This window comes from Amblyomma mixtum, chromosome 2, assembly GCF_055824585.1.
Source record: "Amblyomma mixtum isolate Tamu chromosome 2, ASM5582458v1, whole genome shotgun sequence".
Classification (NCBI taxonomy): Eukaryota; Metazoa; Arthropoda; class Arachnida; order Ixodida; family Ixodidae; genus Amblyomma; species Amblyomma mixtum.
This window is the reverse complement of record NC_143013.1, coordinates 183,448,279-183,466,609: the sequence shown is the minus strand read 5'-3', so window position 1 is coordinate 183,466,609 and position 18,331 is coordinate 183,448,279. Positions and strand designations below refer to the sequence as shown.

General features: G+C 51.3%; 1 pseudogene; it reads left to right on the top strand.

The window, feature by feature from the left end:
• The first annotated feature begins 5,580 nt into the window (after window positions 1-5,580).
• On the top strand, window positions 5,581-8,698 carry LOC149361778 (uncharacterized; annotated as a pseudogene).
• The last annotated feature ends 9,633 nt before the right edge of the window (window positions 8,699-18,331 follow it).

Here is an 18,331-nt window from a genome sequence, read left to right as displayed (position 1 = left end):
ATGCTAAAGGAGTTGATTGAGTTAGGCGAAAAGTTGGGGTTGAGAGATTGCGAGCTGTGTTCGTGGGGTGGCCGCTGAGCAGCAAAACGAACTCGCTGCACGTGAGGCCGAACGCTAGCACGCCAAGGTCCAAGCAGAAGCTCAACGCGAGCATGCGAAGTCGCTACCAGAGGCTGAAGAGCGTAGATGGGAGCTCCAATTAAGGCTCGCAGAAGCTGGTAGGGGTAATCGAGAGCCGGCACCTTGGCCCTGAGCAGCGTTTAGCCCACACAAGTTGGTCCCGTCTTTTGACGGTCACACGGGTGACTTGATGCATACCTCAAACGTTTTGTGCGTATTGCAGAAGGGCATAATTGGCCTAAGAAAAAATTGGCTACAGAACTCAGTACGTCTTTGACTGGTGAGGCTCTCCGTGTGTTCGGTCGACTGTCTCCATCAGATTCAATAGATTACGATAAGGCAAATATGGCCCTGCTGCAACATTTTCGGTTCACAGAAGGATACCGCTAAAGGTTTCGTGAAAGTAAGCCGCTTGATAACGAAACAGGCAAGCAATACGCAGCACGCCTGCTCAGTCTTTTGGATAGATGGGTTGAGATGTCGGGAACGACTACAACGTACAAAGATTTACCTAGCTTGGTGGTGGCCGAATAGTTTTGAGGAACTGCCATAGTCGTCTATCGATTTTCCTTTGAGAAAGAGAGTGCAAGACGCTGGAGAAAATGGCGGAGGCTGGAGACACCTTTCTAGACGTCCAGCGGCAAGGAAACGTGTCTATGTTCAAAGAATTGTTTGAGGTGGGCATTCTGAAAGACAAGTATGCTCCATGAAATAGACAGTCAGTAAAGTTCCTCACTTGTAATCAACCAGGAGATAAGGCTGCCGACGTTGGCTCAAAGCCAGAACAGCTTTATTGCGTCTATTTTCAAAAAACAGGGCATGAAGTAAGCTGCTGCTCGAAAAAGCACGAAAACCAGAAGTTGTCGTCCTGCTTTGCTCATCCAGAGAGTGTTGTAGCTTCAAACGGTGTCAACAGCACAGAGGCTTCAACCAGCTGAGGATAAGGTCGTGGTCGGACTTGTCAAGAAAAATCCTTTAGATGCACAACACATGCCTGCACTGGAGGGAGAGCTCAGAGTCCTACCCTTGCGTGTTTTACGGGACACAGCGAGCAATACGATGGTTGTGCGGAGGGCCCTACTTCCTGACTGAGCTCTCGACGGCTCGAGATCCACGGTGTTCCTTGTTGATGGCAGTAGTCTGGAAGTTCCCGCGGCCGAAGTCTATACCGCTTCCCCTTATTTCACTGGCACGGCCCTGGTGAAGTGTATGGAGACACTATCGTACGATGTCATAATTGGGTGAAAGTAGGAAATGGGTTCCATGGTAAGCACGGCAGTTTGCACTCGTATTCTGCCAAGAAGGGTTTGTTGTACGCCTCCATCATCTCGCCTCTGGCAGAGAGGTTCGACAGGTAGTACTTCCAAAGTCTTGCCGGTCGCAGGTGTTAAGGCTTGCTCCCTATAGCCCGTTGGCCGGGCATCAGGGCATTAAGAAGACTACAGATGAAGTTCTTGAAGAATTCTGCTGACCGGGAGTGCAGGAGGAGATTCAAAGGTGTGTCAGTTCGTGCGATACCTTCCAAAGGACGCGCCCGAAAGGCAAAGTAGGGAGAGCTGCGTCGCGAAGCGTGCCCCTTATCGACCCTCCTTTCGATCGGGTCGCTGTCGATATTATTGGTCCCCTGTCGCCCACATTGGTGAAGACCAATAGATATATTTTCACTCTCGTCAATTTCGCCACTCGGTATCCCGACGTTGTGGCTCTGCCAAAGATGGATTCAGCAACCGTGGCAGAAGATTTGGCGGAGATGTTTTGCACGAATAGGTTTTCCGTGAGAGATCCTTTGTGACCAGGGCCCCTGTTTCACTTTGGAAGTGATGAAAGAGCTCATAGATAACTTGGCGGTGAAACATCTCAACACGATCCTTTACCATCCAATGTGCAGTGAGATGGTGGAGAAATTTAACGGCGCACTGAAGCAGATGCTGCGAAAGCTCAGTCAGGAGCAGCACAAAATATGGTATCATCATATCGCCCCGCTTCTCTTTGCATACAGAAACGTGCCGCAGGAGAGTATAGGGGTTTGTCCGTTTGATTTGATATTTGGACGGCATGTGCGAGGACCACTCGCAGTCCTCAGAGAGCTCTGGACAAGGGAGGAGGAGGTAGAAGACACGAAGACGGCACATGCTTACGTTCTCGACCTAAGAGAATGTTTCGAGCAAACTGTGAGAGCGGCACATCAAAATTTGTTGCGTGCGCAGAAATCTCAGAAGAGATACTATGACAGAAATAGCAAGAAGCGGTATTTAAGGGTTGCAGAGCGTGCCCTCAATCTTCTGCCGAGTAGCCACAATAAACTCCTGATGCAGTGGAAAGGTACTTTCGTTGTCTGTGGCAAAAGGAACGATGTTTATTATTGGATCGACTTTGGTCACACTCAGAAGCTATTCCACATCAATACGCTCAAACGGTACGAAAGGCGTGCGTCCTATGAGACCGAACAGGCGTCATCTTTCTTCGTAATCGAAGAAGGGGGCTCAGAATAAAAACTGCCTAACCTATGCACAGACCACGGTAAAGGAACTGAAGCCATGTTTATCTCCGCCAAGCTCGATGACGACAAACAGCAGGAGATTTGGAGCTTACTTGACGCGTATGCAGACATCATTTCTGACATCCCCGGGAATTACATGACTACAGCGCAACGAACGGGACAAGAAGAACGACACAGGCAGAGACAAAACACAGCGCTGACTTACAAATGAAATCTTTATCAGCTGCCAGCCGGAATAAGTACCAAGCACGCGGTGAAAAATGAAAAGTGATCGACATAAGTCATGCAGCGGAAAAATTTCAAAACATAAAAAATATAAAACAAAATCAAGCACACGCGTGTCAACATTCACATTCAAGGTAGCGTTTTTCTTTTCCTGACAGCAGTACAGATGGTGCGCTTATGCATTCTACCGGGAGCCTTGCTATGATGTGTGCTTCTATGGTTTCTCTTGTCAGCGAATCGCGGTTCCTACCTTTAACAAAACACTCGTTGTACAATGGTACGCAGGCATCATTGTCATTTTCGTCATCAACATCATCACTTTTGCAGTTTCTGCAGTGTTTCGATACGTGGCCTACGAAAGGCCCACGTGAAAACTAGTCTACTGGAGTGTCAACTCAAGCTCTCGACTTTTCAAGTCGTAAATACCCCGCAATACCCGCTGCCTTTTACCATGAAGGATGTTGTCGAAAAGGAGATAGACGAGATGATCAAGTTAGGGGTCATTGAACGTTCAACATGTCCATAAAATTCTCCCTTCATTCTGGTTAAAAAAAGACAACACCTATCGGACTTGCATCGACTTTCGACGCGTCAATGATGTTCTTGTGTCTGATGCAGAGCCCACTCCAAGAACAGACGTAATATTTAACGAGGTTCGAACCAAGAGGTACTTTCCGAAATCTGACCTTGCTAAAGGCTGCTGGCGAGTTACCTTGGAGGAAACTTTGAGACCAAAAACAGCGTTCTCTACCCAATCAGGTCACTATCGGTTCGCCTTAATGCCCTTCGACATTAAGACAGCATCGGCTATTTTTAAGCGCCTGATGCGCATTCCGTTACAAGGCATAGACAATGCCGTTCATTACATAGACGGTGTTGTCATAGCGACCTCCATCTGGGAAGAACGTCTTTGGACGTTAAACAGGCTATAGCAGAGTGCGCGTGGCAGGCCTCACGAGGAAACCGCAGAAAAGTGAAGTCGGAGTCACTAACGTCGCTTTTCTTGGACATCAGCTTGGGGAAGGGACAATCCGACCGCTGGAACCAGTGGTGGAAAAGCTTGTCCACGTTCCGCTTCCGGAGACCAGAAAGCAAATACGTTCCTTTTTATGACTTGCCGGATACTACTACGATTTCTTACCTGGCTATGCATACAAGGTGCAACCGCTCGTGGAGATGACAAGCAAAAATGAACGCAACGTTGTCTCTTGGTCATCACAGTGACAAGCCGGTTTTGACGAGCTCAAAAAAGCATTAACTTCGAGGCCCTTGTTAAGAGCCCCAGTCCTCAGTATGTTGTAATATACTTTCCTAAGGTTTAACGATAACACCGAAACTTGGAAAAAGAAGAAAGGCGCAGAATAAGGTTCCTGCCAAGTATTGAGAAGATCTGCGGGCGCAAGCTACCTACTAGAATGTTCTTATTACGCTGATTTCGATTTACTGAGCCAATTGAAAGTTGGATGATTATTTTGAACAAATCAGCTGAGGTTTCACTGATTTTATTCTTGCCGATCATCGATCTTAGGCACTGTTTCAGTCAAGCCCAAACATAAATTGGTTGGTTGGTTTATTGACGTTAAATGTCCCAAAGCAGCTCAGGCTATAAGGGACGCGAACTGTCATCGCATCGTACAAAAGCCTCTAGAATTTCGCCTTCATCGAAATTCGGCCGCAGAGGCCGGAATCGAACTCGCGTCTCTGGGGTCAGCAGCCGAGCGCCGTGACCACTGAGCCACCGCGTCAGCACAGGCATAAATTACTATTCTTCATTGATTCACATACGAAGAGTGGACAAGGAAGAGGAAACCCTCTTCGTTTCAAAAAAAGACGACTGATGTTCATCAGGGCAAAGTGTTGATCTATGGTGCGCTTTAAATACGGAAGAAGGTCCAGTGATGGGGAGGAAGGCGTGAAGTGGGAAGGGCGTTAGGATGGGAAGCAAGCAAGAATCTTGTCCAGGCTGCTAAAGAGCATCAACAGGTTCACCTGTAAAACGGTGAAAGGAAAGAGGCAAGCTCAGTAGAGAGGTACGCTAAACCATATGCCGGCAATATTGCTCTGGTGGCATTCTCATGCTTCGCTTCCAATGCGTTTCATAGAGCATGCAGCATCGCCACTTCCATGTTCGCTTTGGAACCAAGGTGTCTTCGCGAATTCGGTCTCCACCGGAGTGACGATGCCTCAATGTTCGTAGCATACGCAGTACAATTCTTTTTCGGGCACTCTGGGTGGCCTGTGCGGTTTTAAGGGCTGTTGATGCAGAACCACCGAGAGAGAGAGAGAGAGTTGTTCAGACTCTTTTCACCATCATCCCCATTGACTCTGCTCGCAGTTCGCATCCCCACTGTTCTGTTGTTAAACAAACTATCGAGATTTATCGAGGTTCGAAGTTTTCACAGCCACTTAGAAACAATCAGCTGTTCGCTTATTACTAGCTATTTTCGGGACCGGCGCAATGCGTGTTTTAACTGCTGTTGGGGAGAATGGACGGACAGACGATGCAGCGGGAGGCCTATATTTTGCCAACGTTATTTGAACGCGTTCGAGGGTCATGTCCGTTATTCGCCGTGTTAGAAGGTCACAATATTTTGTGCTTACTGTGATGCCGAGACAGCAAAGACGAAGTCGTGATGAAAGAAGCAGGCGGAGGAAGACGAGGAAGTGGGATTAAAAGAAAGGCTAGGCAATCGAGCGGACGCTCAGCTCAGCGCGTCTCTGTGTCAGTTTTTACAATGGCGCAGTCGACCAACGTCGAGCCCGGCCCGGACCTCCACGACCCGTCGCTCCTCCTTCGAAGCGGCCGGGCAGTCCCACGGCCTGCTCCCTCGGCGCCTGGAACCCCTCTTCCGCCCAAGAACGGCGTCCATGCCTCCTCGGCGGATTCGGCCTTGGCCCTTCTTTCCGAAGCCCTCTCCATCATCCGGGAGTTATCTGCTTCTTTGACTGCAGCGCTTGGCCGCGCATCACTGTCCTCTGGATACCCAGTAACCCCGATACAAATTCCGGAGTACCGTGGATTTTCTGACGACGCTGAAGCGTGGATTCAAGTGGTCGACGCTGCTGCCCGGCGTTTCGCCTGGTCTCCAGCCACCACGCTCGCCGTCGCTGAAGACCATCTCCGCGGTGCCGCCCGCGCCTGGCACCAGTACGAAGGCCGCCGCTACACCACTTGGCCGGCCTGGACCTCTGCACTTCTTGCCGCGTCTACACGCCTGGCCACTGCGCACGTCGCCAAACTCACGACGATGAGAGCGCGGCGCCAGGCTCCAGACGAAGACATCGCCCTTTACAATCAAGATAAGGTACGCATTCTTCAGGCCTGCAGGGGCCGCACGTGGCCGCAGCAGGCGTTGGGCTCTGAGGCGCCCATTGCCGCGGTGGAAGCATCCGAGCTCCTGCGGGTCGGCTCCAACACAATCGTCAGTCCGCCAGCGCAGTCACCGCAGCCGACGAGCGGATACGCGTCCTCCGTGGTGCACCGCTCTCAGATGACCGCCTCGCTCGCCGAGGTGTCGGCAGTTCCCGGCCAAAATGCAACCAGCGCTCCTCCCAATTCCATCGGGAGCGCGGGCTCCGTCTCAGCAGTGCCACCGTCCCCGCTGATGTCTCGGGAACCGTCTCATGGACCGATCAGGCATCCCAACATTCCGGCATCGACGCATGATGGACACCGCTTCGGTCGGCCCGCGGCGCAGCCGCCTCCTGCAGGCAGTGCTGGGTTCATGACGACACCTTCGCCACGGCACCCGTGCTTCGCCAGCTCGGTGACGGCGGCTCCGGGTCAGTGGCTATCAGCAGCGTCATCGGATGCTCAAGTCCGAACAGTAATAGCCTGGGTAGCATGCCGCCTGGAGTGCGGTCGCCTGGGCTGCCGCCTCAACGGATGACGGCCACTCCAGGACAACCGCGTCCCCTGCTGCCGGGACGTCAGTTTCATGAGCCAATTTTCCCAGACAACAAAATCCGGCGCCAGCCTGTTTCCAGCCAGCAACTTCCGGGTCCCGCTCCGGACGCAGGCTACCAGTAGGCCGTTCGCGGCTGCCGCCTTCTCCGGGTTCCAGGGTCGGCAGCGGTCCATCAGTATCGCGCCTCCTAATGGTCCAAATCGAACGAGAATTGGATGCTCCCACGTCCCCTCCCGTTAAAGAGAGGCTGCATCAGGGCAGGCAGCTTGATGAGAATCGAGAAGATAGTCCACCACCGGCGTCGCCCTTGATGCGTCGACGCAGTTTCGAACACACCACCTTGCATGACGACCTCGCAGGGACACGGTCGAGAGCCTGCAACTGTCCGGGTACTGTCCTCGTCTGCCGCGCCCTAGACGCCGATCCACCAGCGGACGACTTCGCGGCGCCTATGTCAGGGATGCCGACGATGATATGGACGGCCTGTTCATGATCAGAAAGGCCAAGGGGAAAAGAAGGAAGAGAAGGAAGAGAAGGAAGAAGAGAAAGAAGAGAAAGAAGAAGAAAAGAAAGTGGAGGAGAAAAGAACCAGATGAGAAGGCTGAGGAAGTTCCGCCTCCAGCCAGGCCTGCTCCCCTGCTCCTCCCCCTACTTCGACGCCAATGGACGGGCCTCTAAAACTCAAGCTTCCCGTCGTGTTTGTCTTCGGCGGCCCCGGCTGCGGCAAGGGTACCCAATGCGAGTAGATAGCGGCCAACTACGGCTTCACGCACATCTCTTCCGGTGACCTGCAGCGGGCGGAGGTGCAGTCCGGCAGCGACCTGGGCAAGTAGATGAACGAGATCATGACGAAGGGTGAGCTCGTCCCACTGGTCACGGTCTTGCAGCTGCTGAAAGGAGCAATGAGGAAGAGCGTGGCGACAGCCAAAGGTTCCTGATTGACGGTTACCCCAGGAACTCCGAGCAGGGTGACCGCTTCGAGGCTGAGGTGTGCAAGTGCACCAACCTGCTCTACGTCGAAGTGAAGGACGAGACCAGGAAGGAGCGGCTGCTGAAGCGGGGCGAGACGAGTGGCCGCGTGTACGACAACGAGGTCTGGGTGCGACGCGGCTTACAATCAACAGGGCGTCCGCAGTCGTGGCCGAGTGTGATGCCGAGACAGCAAAGACGAAGTCGTGATGAAAGAAGCAGGCGGAGGAAGACGAGGAAGTGGGATTAAAAGAAAGGCTAGGCAATCGAGCGGACGCTCAGCTCAGCGCGTCTCTGTGTCAGTTTTTACATTACATTCATTTTAGTGCTGAAAACAACATTACTGCGCTTTCCAGAAACTTGGTACGTTTATGTTTAGTGACATTACACCGTTCAATCGCATGTATCCAGACTACGTTCAGAAACATCCGGCAGCTGTTCAGTCGCTGTTCTGTTCTCGCGATCAACAAAGTTGAATGTCCTGTAACCGCAGGTTTCGATACAGTTTTTGTCAAGAGTGACTACAATAAGGTCGCGAGTATTGCTCAACTACAAGTATTATTACATGATACAAAGCTGCTTCTGTTCACCTTTTATACATATATTTTTTCATAGCTACGCAGCCATTTTTGCTATGTATGGGAAAAAATTAGCCTACGTCAAATTACATGATTTTACTGCTGTCCCAAAAATTCAACGTGCTGCTCGTGCCAAATGTCTAGTTTAACACTTAGACATCGTATTAATAAAACCAGCCTTGTCTCTCTTGGCGACCTGTTACGCCGCCTATTTGAGCAGTCAGCGTAATAATGCAGTACGGGAATCCATACCGCGAAAGGCATGAAAGTTTTCAGACGACAACGAGCGCAGCAACATTTCTGGCATGCGTGTAACTTCACGAATATTTGCCAGGTGGTCTCGCGAGCAGTAAAACCAAACTCTGGAGGCGCTCTTATCTTTGTCATGTGCAGGATGAACTAAACACAAAGAAAGAACAGCACCGGCACTCCGCACGAGTTGGCAGCTGTGCTGTGTGCTCGGAGGACGGAGCACTCCACGAATGGAAAACGTTTTTCAAAGATTAAATTGTTTCGACGTACACCCCCCGTCAAATGTACTAAGCCCAATGGGTTTGCTTGTAAGGCTTGCAGCATGCCTCGTTATGCATTCTCAGTGACCGTAATGGCTCGCAAGAGGAATGGCTTTGCGTCCTCAATGCTCCCTAGGTTCGGACAGCTTGTTCGGCTAGGGAGCAAATCCCTTGGGCTGTACACTTTTGACGGCAACTGTACACATATATGGGTGCTGTCGGATTCCATAACTTTTTAAAACAAATATCTGTTTTCAATAAAACCATTGCAAGTTATGGACAAAAATGTTTCCAAAAGCAAAGACTCGCGTCATAAGACGAAACTAGGTTTCTTGGAAACACTGAACCAGACCACCAGACCTTGGGAACACCAGACCAAAACGATCGCTTTTGTTCTTTCGCAGTGTTGCGTATCTGGCGCACAGCTGACCAGAACATAACATTTGCGTCCAATGTATGCAAACTTTTTCCTTTAAATAAATGCAAAAAACATGATTGGATATGGGCACAAAAAAAATCTAACTATTGCTAGTAAACATCGAGGCTCTCAAATTGTCAATTTTGCTCAAGGATAGGAAAAATATCCCTTCAACTTGACTCCAAAACTTCATCCCGACATTTGTAAGCCGTTGCTCACTCTGTCAATGAGAATTTCTGTTCACTGGCCAACAGCTGTGAAGCTTTTGGGGTTCCGGAGAGACTCAATGAGGCGACAATCAGACCCGTCATTAAGAGGAGGTTACTAAGACTGTCTAGATCCGGAAAACCCGCGATGAGGAACTAAATCTGCAACCCTTGAGGCTAGAACCTTTTGCGGTGATGCTATTTTAAGAATGCTGTTCCAGAAACTAAGGGCTAATAAATCGGATATAATAAGGCTTAATAAGGTTAGCATAGGTGAGCCACATGCAGTGTTAGTGGACGGGAACGTATTGAGTTACCGTGGTTTCGCTGACCGAGAAAAGCTAGGTGCGCAACTCTTGATCGATAAGGATATACGTGGCGACGTAGAGGCAGTTCCATGAAATTCACGACAGGGTGGCAGTTACCGTGATTAAGTTTAGGGAAATGTTAAATTTAAGGTTAAACACGTAATTCCAATCACGATAAAAAGATGGGTTCAAGGTTGCCTAGGACATCGTGTCGGCAATAACTACAGCAGCAATGCTGTACTTAGTCCATGGGATCTAAAGAGCAGGAAGATGGCAGAAAGATAGATACTCCTCTTTAACGGAAGATAATGACCCTAGCATTCGTGAGGTGAATGATAACCTCTCAAATATAACCACGAAGTGTACGATAATAAATAGGAGGAGAAAAGTTGGAAACAATAGATTAGCAACTGAGCTAGACAGTGAAGCTGTAGGAACATGGCAGATAGAATTTTTAGTTCCTGGTTCAAATTGTTCTGTAAGGTACGGTTCCTATGATGACTGATGTTCAGAGCAAGCATTTATATTGTAGCGTGCAACGCCAAAAAGAACACCCGCGCAGGGACGAAAAACCTGCGGCGGTCCCCTAGTGGTTCGAGCGCGCGCGAGAGAGCCAACTAACTTCTTCCTCTTCTAGCGCATGCGCTACTTCTGTCTCTTCTTCGAATGCATGTATCACTGCCCCCCTCTTCTGCAGCATCGACACGATGCGGCTGGGAGTGAAAAGTCAGCGAAAGGGTAGAACACAGCTGCAGTGGACCGCAGTTCAGTCAGGTAGCCGGTCGTGGTAAGGCTTCATGCGAACAACGTGTACGACTTCAGTTCGGTGCGACCGGCGCGATGAACAAGCTGTCGGGGCGGGAGCAACTGCATAAGTCACATCACTGATGCGGCGCACTACTTCGTAAGGGCCGAAGTATCGGCGCAGCAGCTTTTCAGAGAGCCCGCGGCGACGAACAGGTATCCAAATCCACACAAGGTCGCCGGGAGCATAACTGACGAAACGGCGTCCACAGTTGTACTTAGTGGCGTCAGCCTCCTGTTGACGGTGGATGCGCAGGCGGGCCAGTTGACGCGCTTCCTCAGCACGCTGAACGAAGGTATTTACGTCGATGTCAGCGTCAGAGTCGCAGTAAGGGTCGACGGGCAACATAGCATCCAACGGAGTGGTCACCTGGCGACCGAAGACAAGCTGAAAGGGGGTCAGTCGGGTTGTTTCCTGCAGGGCGGTGTTGTACGCGAACGTTACGTACGGCAGAATGGCGTCCCAAGTTCGATGCTCGACGTCAATGTACATTGATAGCATGTCGGCTAGTGTGCGGTTGAGTCGCTCTACCAACCCGTTTGTCTGCGGGTGATACGCCGTAGCACGTCGGTGGCTCGTGTGCGTCAGAGTCATCACGGACTGGGTTAAGCGGGCCGTGAAAGCAGTTCCCCGGTCAGTAACAACAACGGCGGGTGCTCCATGACGCAAGACAATGTTGTGGACGAAGAACTGCGCCACTTCAGCAGCAGTGCCTTTGGCAAGAGACGTGGTCTCAGCGTACCGTGTGAAGTAGTCAGTCGCAACGACTATCCAACGCTTTCCAGACGAAGACTTCGGAAATGGGCCAAGGAGGTCCATGCCCACTTGATGGAAAGGGGTCTTCGGTGGATCGACGGGGTGAAGAAATCCGGCCGGTTTCAATGGAGGAGTCTTCCGACGTTGGCATTCACGGCATGTTTTGACGTAGGCCCGCACCGATGGGAGTAACCTGGGCCAATAATACTTTTGTCTAATCCGCGCGAGTATACGGCTGACTCCAAGGTGGCCGGCGGATGGTGCATCATGACAGGCACTCAAGATCTCAGACCGCAGCTGTGATGGTACGACAAGTAGGAACACTTCTTCGCTGTTGGCAAAGTTGCGCTTGTAGAGAACACCAGACCGTAAAGTGAAGGTGTGAAGCCCTCGAAGAAAAACACGCGGAATGGGAGCTTCACTGCCTTCGAGGTAATCGATGAGCGGCGCCAACTCCGTGTCCGCCCTCTGAAGCTGCGCCATTTGGGTGGTACTAACAGAGCCCAGGAAAGGAAAATCATCGGTGGTTTCTTCGGTATTGATTGGGATAGGTGCGCGCGACAGACAATCCGCATCCTGATGCTTGCGGCCAGACTTGTAAAGTACTGTTAAGTCGTATTCTTGCAAGCGTAAGCTCCATCTAGCCAAGCGTCCTGAGGGGTCTTTGAGGCTCGCCAGCCAGCATAAGGAGTGGTGGTCGCTTACCACACGGAAGGGTCGTCCGTAGAGGTACGGTCGGAACTTGCAGATGGCCCATATCACTGCAAGACATTCTTTCTCCGTCGTAGAATAATTGGTTTCGGAGCGCGTAAGTGTCCGACTAGCATAACTGATGACCCGTTCTGCACCGTCTTGCCACTGGATCAGTACTGCACCAAGGCCAACATTGCTGGCGTCAGTGTGGATGTCCGTGGCAGCATGCTCGTCGAAATGGCCGAGTATCGGAGTGCTTTGCAGACGGCTGCGAAGCTCGACAAATGCAGCCTCTTCGTCGGTCCCCCAGAGGAAGGGCGTGTCGTCACGGGTCAGTGCGTTCAGCGGTTCCGCGATTTTCGAGAAATCTTGAATAAAGCGCCTATAATAGGAGCACAGGCCTAAAAACCGGCGAACGGCCTTCTTGTCAGTTGGGCGTGGAAAACCTGAGACGGCAGCAGTCTTGTCAGGGTCCGGGCGAACACCTTGTGCGCTGACAACGTGACCAAGAAAGCGAAGTTCCTCAAAGCCAAAATGGCATTTCTCGGCTTTGATGGTGAGTTGCGCGGATTTGAGCGCTTGTAGCACAATGCGCAACCGCTCCAAGTGTTGGTCAAAGGTGGGCGAAAATATAACGACATCGTCCAGGTACACCAGGCAGGACTGCCATTTCAAGCCGGAGAGGACAGTGTCCATCATGCGTTGGAAAGTTGCCGGTGCTGAGCACAGACCAAATAGGAGCACTTTAAACTCATAGAGGCCGTCAGGCGTCACGAAAGCCGTCTTCTCCCGGTCTCTCTCGTCCACTTCGATTTGCCAGTACCCGCTTTTAAGATCCAATGACGAGAAGTATCTGGCGTTCCGCAATCGGTCGAGCGCGTCATCTATCCTGGGCAGCGGGTAAACGTCCTTTTTGGTCACGCTGTTAAGTTTCCTGTAGTCCACGCAGAAACGCAGAGTATTGTCCTTCTTTTTGACAAGAACCACAGACGATGCCCACGGACTGGTGGACGGCTGAATGACATCGTCTGCAAGCATCTCGGCAACCTGATTCTGAATGGCTTCTCTCTCCACCGGGGAAACACGATATGGGCGCTGGCAGACGGGTCGCGTAGTCTCGTCAGTGATGATACGATGCTTGGCGAGTGGAGTTCGGCCGACCTTCGAGCACGTAGCGAAACAGTCCGCAAATTCTGCCAAGAGGGCCGACAGAAGATCCCTCTGAACCGACGGCAAGGCAGGATTTATTCTGACTGACTGAAGAACGTGATGTGGGCCAGCATACTCCGGAGAGGGTCTTCCCACGGTGCACAAACCTGGAACCTCAGCAACGTCGTGGAGGAAGGCAATAGCCATGCCTTTGGCCAGGTGCTGATATTCGTTGGCAACGTTAGTCAGGAGGACGTGGGTGCGGCCGTCACGTAGTTGGACGAGACCTCTTGCAACGGCAAGTCCCCGCTTAAGCAGCAGTGGACTATGGCTGTCCGCTAGGCCCTCGTAGTCATGAAAGAGGTCGTTCCGCACGAGCACCAGAACACTGCACCGCGGCGGCCCCGTGACGTCGTTCTCGACAATGCGCAGAGCGTTGCTGCAGGGATCGCGGGAGTCAAAGCGCGCCACGGCCTGTTTGGTCGAGAACGTGACACGTGCCTCCTGAAAGTCAATCACAGCGCCGTTCGACTGCAGGAAGTCGATCCCCAGAATCAAGTCTCTGGAACACTCGGGGAGTACGACAAATTCACCAACGTACGTAAAACCACTAATCCCAACTCTAGCCGTGCACTTGCCCACAGGGGAAATTAGGTGGCCACCAGCGGTGCGAATGGGGGTCCCCGTCCACGGTGTCAGAACCTTCTTAAGTTCTCCAGCGAAGGCACGGCTCATAACAGAGTAATCAGCACCAGTATCGAGCAGCGCGGTAATGTCAGTGCCATCAATTGTCACACGCAAATCGGATGCAGCGTATCTGATACTGTCGCTGCCTCTCTCTGTCCGGGTATCGTCGGCTCGAGGGTTCCGCGATGGAGGATCTTGACACGTCCCGACGTCAGCGGCCTTGCCTCCAGAGGTTGCTGGTGTTAGTTTTCCCGACGCGGACTCGGCGAGCGACGGCCAGCAGAGCTACTCTGGCGGCCAGGGCTGGAAGAGCGATAACGGAGAGGCGAAGGGGAACGGGACTCGCGCCTTCCAGAGTAGGCAGGGTTCTGGCGTGCCCAGAGATGCTGTGCAATCTCATGCGGTCGTTCGCCATTCTGAGGGCAGGGTGCGTCGGGATGGAAACCGCGAAGGCCCACTTGGCGGTACGGACAGGCGCGGTAGATGTGACCAGGCTCCCCACAGTGGTAGCAGAGAGGCCTGCGGTCCGGTGTACGCCACAAATCCGACTTGCGAGGGCGTGGCCCAGCTGTAGCAGATGCGGTTGCAGAATACGTGGCGATGTTACTCGCGGAGGTCGACGGGGTCACACCGTAGCCAGGCACGCTTGCGTGACATGTGCCGATGTTGCTTGCGTGGCACGCTTGCGTGACATGTGCCGATGTTGGGGTAATGGGACCGTAGCCTGTCGTGCGACGTACAACAGATGCGTACGTGGGTCGGTCATCGAACCGGGGTGGCGCTTCGGGGACAGGAGGTGCCTGCGCAGCCTGTCGCACCTCGTCCCTGACAACTTCGGACAGCGCTGCCAGCGGCGCAGGTGCAACCTGAGGCAGATGGATCCGTTGCAGTTCCTCCCGGACAACGGAGCGAATTAGTTCACGCAAGGTGTCTGCACTGCCGCCGAGACACGACGAAAAGCCTTCGGGCACCATGCAGTTGATGTCCCGGTTGTACTGGCGGGCCCGTTGTTGCAGCGTCGTCTCCATCGTGGTCGCCTCGGTTAGAAATTCCGCCACCGTGCGGGGTGGGCTGCGCACGAGGCCCGCGAACAGCTCCTGCTTAACCCCACGCATGAGATGGCGCAGCTTCTTCTCCTCTGTCATGTTGGGGTCGGCGCGCTTGAAAAGACGGGTCATGTCTTCGGTGTACATGCGCACGCTTTCGTTCGTGCGCTGATTTCGGGAGTGCAGCGCAGCTTCGGCCTTCTCCCGGCGGTCAGCGTTGGGGAACGTAGCCAGGAGACTGCGGCAAAACGTCTCCCAGGTGGGAAGTGTAGCCTCGTGGTTTTCAAACCACGTCCGAGCAGACTCTTCCAGGGCAAAGTAGACGTTATTCAGCTTGCGCTCGTCGCACCAGCCGTTGTAGCGTGCGACCCGCTCGAACGTCTCCAGCCAGTCCTCAGCGTCTTCGAACACGTCACCGTGAAAAGATGGCGGTGTTCGCGGTGGGTGGCAAAGGATCGGCGCCAGGGGCCTGGTGTCAGCGGCCATGGCAGTTGGACTCGACGGTAGAGGCTGGATCGGCGGCTGGGTCCTGGTGTCAGTGGCCATGTCAGTTGGACTCGGCGGTCGAGGCTGCGTCGTCCTTGTTGGCGGGGGAAGGGGCCCAAATTCAGGCGACTCTCCGCGGAGACGGCGGCTGGGTCGCTGGTGAACCGGTGTGAGGTCCATAGTGACGCTGTACGGAGTTTGCAGGTCGGGAAGCGTACCCAGCACTGCTCCACCAAACTGTAGCGTGCAACGCCAAAAAGAACACCCGCGCAGAGACGAAAAACCTGCGGCGGTCCCCTAGTGGTTCGAGCGCGCGCGAGAGAGCCAACTAACTTCTTCCTCTTCTAGCGCATGCGCTACTTCTGTCTCTTCTTCGAATGCATGTATCAATATTTTTGCAGGAATTGTTTCTAATGTTTCTTTAAAAGCCTTAACCAGGATGCTATCAGCACTATAGGCCAAGAAATCTCTCATTAGTATGTGCGAAATTTCAAGCCGCCTAAGCCATATAGCATTTGCAGATTTATCACGAGATAAATTCTATTAGCGATAGAGAGACTTTTCTCTAGGCTACATAAATTAGGTTCACAGCCTTCTATTTTAATGTGATAAACAAAATGTGTATATTGTTCCCGATTTCTGTAATGACTAACCAAGAAATAAAAAAAGACGGAAATACCTAAAGATCTTACTTATGTTCGGTAATGTCAAAAGACATAACTCAGTTATTAAAAAAATAAAGTGCGCCTATTCACATAATCTTGCAAGAAAGTATGGAACACCTTTTTTATCTAAAATATTTCTAGTTCGCAAAAGACCCAACACAACATATTGGAAGAATCAGTAACAAAATGAACGGGAACGAGTGCTCATAGTACTTAACGCGACGGGTATTTGAGTAGAATCCGTAATCTAGAATTGGGAACCAAGAAACCAAAGCGGGGACAGCTGAGCTTTCAGAGATAAAGAAAACAAAAGAAGCGGTGGTTCAATGACTCCAGAGTAGGAAGACCTTTAGTAGCCGGAATGGGCACTAACGCGGAATACGTGCAAATCAAGAAACCAGCTTCCTGCACAGAAGGAAACAAATGACGCTTAATTTGTTGATGCTGGCTAGTGAATGCAAGTCTGCGAATGAAATCTTCCCACTCGCGAAAAGGAAAAATCTCTAGAGATCTCAGAGTTAAGGAATGTTCAGAAAAGTTTGAGTTTGGAATTATAAACATAGAACCATGATGAGCGACAAGATGATTTTTTTTAGTGAGAGAAAAACAGAGGCCTCACTTCTAAGAAAGACACGAGGTTATTTGAAGTGTCTGTATTATGAGAGGTAAGAAGACAGAATAAATATATTATCGACCACAGAGAAATGCAAATGTATAGGTGTCTACTGAGGGCGCCACTAATCTCCTATCCACCGGTTAAGACAAGCGTAACTCCTCTAGTTGCCATTGCGTTGATGAAGAACACTAAGGTGTAGCCAATAAGTGTCATAAAACGAACCAAAGCAAAGCAATACCTGCACAGGAAGCAATTTTACAGTCACGCAGTGTGTGCTAAATAACAACGAGCCCGATTGCCATGCGACTCGCGAACCTGGGTCACCAATTCCATTGATCGGCACGTGCGTAATTTTGAAATTTATTTATTTGGTTTTTTTTCCGTATAAAGAAGCTGATCTTGCCTACAACGCTGCGTAGCCGCCATGACGCCAGTGCTCTATGCCGACATAAAAAAGGACAGCCTAAGAACCGACGGCTCAGGGATTCAGACAGAACAAAACTGTGGAAAAATTTTAGCATACGTGAGGCTTCCTCTCCATCTTTCGCAACTCCTTCTCGTGCGCGGTACAAACTGTTTTTTTCGTTGGGCCGCACTACCGAAAGATGGCACTGTCGTAGTGCAGCACATTTTCATGAAAGAAGGCAAATGCGCCGGATCTGGAATGATTGCCGGGGTGCGCAGTTACCAGCTGACTACACAGACGCGTCAAAGTTCCTATTTTTTTGTTGATATGCTGGTTTTATCGCCCGCTCTGAATTACTGCTCGCAATTTTCGACACGCCCGAAACAAATAACTTAGGAGAGAAAGAGAAACGCCGCGGTCTTAAGTAGGACAAAATGTGTTGTATGAAGGTTGTCTTCATGCATGCTTTTGGCGTTTCTTCATTGGTTAAGCGTTTTTTGCAGCTGAGTAGAATCGAAATGAGATGATCACAGTGTCTTTCGTGATATATCGGCTTTGAAAGGTTTTACGGTTTTGACAGCCACTTTACTCTCGTCTGTGCATATCTAAGGCACTGTTCTTTATCATGCCTTTTCGGACTGCCCGGCCCGGCATCACCTTCTTTTCACGTCTCGCGTGGATCTCATACTTCGACGCACCTGACAGACCAACTATATCTGGTGACCTAGATGCAATAACGGCTTGCTTCTTAATTGAGCTCTGGTCCTTGTAATAATAATTTCGCCTCTATCTCTAATCACCACAGAGTACGCAAACAAGACTTCTTTTCACTATAGCATACCTGAGACCAATGAAATGGCGGTGCACTTAAAATACCGTCGTTCCCTTTTTAATTAGCAGTAGAGTCCTTGGTCTGTGAAAAATCCGCTGTCTGTGCATGTTAAGCCTCCAGCCTTCGGAAGCACCCGGTCCAGGAAGCACCCTTCGGGGGCCGGAACGCCAGGCACCACTGAATCAAATGACTATCTGACTTGCTACCTTCCTCCCACTGCCCACGCACTTTAGTCCAGTGTGGGTGGGGGTCTGGTATCTAGTAGGGGCACATTGCTTCACAACATAACGTACGCTTCCAGAAGAGAACTTCTTGAAGCGCACGGTTCAGTTTACGATTAACAAAGGAAGAAGGAAATTAGTGTGAAGCGTCTAGCATTCAGGGTGGTTTTTGATCACAAAACAAATCAGAAGTCAGCGCCTGTCCCGCCTGCTCGTTTTAACGCA